Here is a 2,921-nt window from a genome sequence, read left to right as displayed (position 1 = left end):
GAAAAGATCCGGGCTTCCAGGAAGAGGCGGGGCAATGTGGGGTCTTAAAGGATGAGGGGGGCCGGAGGAGGGGCAGGTTGGACCCTGGCGCATTGGGGCCTGAGTGTGCCTTGGCATCAGGGTGGCACCGAGGGCGTCTTTGGCAAGGTTGGCAAGGTGAGACTTGGCCACCATGGCGGGCTTTGGCAAGGTGCACTGGGAGCCCACATAGCTGTTCCTTTCTGGATCCTTCCACACTCCCCTCCTTCCTGTTGGGCCCTGCCTCCCCACCCTCTACCCTATGCCGAGCTCTGGTGCCCCTGAACTGGTAGGGTAACCAACATCCGTGGTGCCCACTTAGCTGAGTACATCTGGACACAGAGGCAAAACTCTGAAGCATAAGGATTAGATCAGAAGAGGGAGTTGCTTGACGTCAGGGAGCTGGTAGGGGACCGTCAGGACTCCAGCCCCCTTCCCTCTCGTTCCCAAACCCAGCGCGTGTCCACTGAACACGCGGCCATGAAGGCCAAGGAGCCTTCACAGGCAGAAAGGCAGGCCCAGGAAGGGGTGGTCACGCCTCCTTAGTAACCGCCCAGCGGGGTAATTGCTGCCTGTTAGCCAGCATCTGTGGTCCTTCGCTGTATCGCCTCTGAGGGTTTCAGGGGGTTGAACTTAATTCTCACGGATGCTGCCCAGTTCAGGAGGCCCGATTGCTGCCATCAGCCTCTGCCTCACACCAGGAAGCTGACACACCCAGTTTAAGTGGCGTGTCCAAAGGGACACGCTTGCTAGAACTGAAAGGTGGCCTGGGTCTAGCGCACGGCCCTAACCAGGATAATGCCTGAGGCAGGCCCGGTGGGGCCCGCACACGCACGGACACCTTGGACTCTGCCCTCTGGGGCCACGCTGGCCGGCTGCTGGGAGGAAGAAGGGGCACCTTGGTGGAACTAACACACGAGGGCAGCCCAGCGAGGTTTGTCCTCCTGGGAACGACAGCTGCTGACTGCATCGTGGCTTTTGTTATTTGCACGATTGATTTTCTTTTCTTTTTTTTTTTAAATCGTGACCTTTACCGAGGCATCTAAGAGCAGAGATAAAAAACGCCAAGTGCATGAAGGCTGAGAAATGGAGACCTGCCACCTGCCACAACAGGAAAGGCATTTAAACATCACCCAGCTGCTACGGCCCTCCGGCGGACGGAAGCGAGCCCAGGGGCAGTGAGACTTGGCAGGCCCGTCCGGGTGGCATGTCGACACTGTTGTCCCGGCTGTCCCTCTTCTAGGAATCGGCCTGGCTGATGTTCCCATCGGCCTCTGCCAAGATCTCTGTAGGAGCATTGTCTATAAGAACAGAAAACTGAAGACCACCCAAAAAAAACCCAAAGGGAAGATGGGTCAGATCCACGACGGCGGGTCCAAATTTGGAGCACCAAACAGGCCTTGAGATGAAGGAGGTAGATGTGCTTGTGATAACAATGAACAGCACAAGATTGGCTTTGAGGGTAAACTATTGAGCGCACCCTGAGACCGTTTGTGTAAATATTATTTTGATGTGGGTGTATGTATTTAATCTATGTTGAAGGCAGCTGAGTGTGGTTAAGGGCGCGTGTTCTGGAAATAAGGCTGCTTGGGTGCAGGCCTGGTCTCCCACACTGGCCAGGTGAGCCGCAGTGAGGATGGGCGAGTTACCTGGCTCCTGTGTCTCACCAAAGCCAGAGGCAGGTGTCCTGGTTTTGCCATTTCCTTCCTGTGTGCCTGGGACCGAGTGACTCGCTCCTGCTGTGCCTCAGTTTCCCCCACAGAAAAACTGAGCATGCTGATGATCCTTTCCCCACAGGGCTGTGAGGAGGATGCGATACATGAAACCACGTGACACTTCCTTGCAGCCTGGAGCCCGAGGAGCGCCCCAGGAGTCTGACTGAGACCGCCGCCCGGAAGGCAATGCTGGGACAATGTACGCGGCTGCCACTGGCCATAGGTTAGCTCTGATGAGCGTTTATTGTTGAAAGCACACATTTCATAACATTTGAGGTTTTTGGAAAGAAGCCTTACGTTTGCATTCAGAAAAAGAAACCATGGATTTCAAAAGAAGACGCTAGAAATGGGCCTCAAGAAGAGGCCAACGCGTCCTTGCACTGGATTCCCTGGGATAAAGCAGGGGGTGGACCAGGGCTCAGGTGAGGGGCTCGCCGCGCCAGGCGGCAGTCCCTCCCTGTCCCTTTACCCTCCAGCGCCCTGTGCTCATCACTGTCATTGTTCTCCCCTCCTCCCAGGTTTATCCCTCTACGGGCCAGTCTCCCCCCAAACCCTGGGAGCTCTCCCAGGACAAGCATCTAAAGCATGTCTCTGCATCTCCAGGCCTGGTCCAGAGCCTGGCACACAGTAGGTGCTTCAGGAGGCTTTGCTGAGCACTGGGTCTTGAATGTATTACCCAAGGGCTTGTTGAAGGAAGCTCCTTCTGCAGCCTGACAGTAAACACGTTCCCTTCTGACCCCTCAGGAATGCTCTTGGCTTCAGTTCCCCGGTCAGGCCCTAAAAATGAGCACTGTGCGTTAATGACACAACAAAACATTCTGCATTCTGGACTCAGCCTCCGGGCAGCTGACCCTCTGCTTGGCCATGTGGTCAGCCAGCTGCCGCACAGGCCGTCCCCAGAGAAGGGACCTCTGGCCCCTCGAGCCATGGGCAGCAGCCGCGGGGCCTCCGGGGCAGACAGACCACGGACCTCACAAATGAGAGACCCACTCAGCTTATTGACCAGAGAGAGTTTTGCTTCCACCCACGTGTGCGAGTGTGTGCATGTGCGCAAACCAAACTGGAACATAAATAAAAAGTATGAAAGACAGAGAACAAAACGTAAGATTACCCTTTCCTACGTCAAGTATATATCCGGCTTTTATTTTCCCTCTCACAAATATTGAAAATTATTTCTTCCTTAGAAAA

The sequence above is a fragment of the Pteronotus mesoamericanus genome, unplaced genomic scaffold (assembly GCF_021234165.1).
Source record: "Pteronotus mesoamericanus isolate MK-2021 breed Mesoamerican mustached bat unplaced genomic scaffold, CSHL_Meso_final scaffold_174, whole genome shotgun sequence".
NCBI lineage: Eukaryota > Metazoa > Chordata > Mammalia > Chiroptera > Mormoopidae > Pteronotus > Pteronotus mesoamericanus.
Note: the sequence above shows the minus strand (reverse complement) of the source record.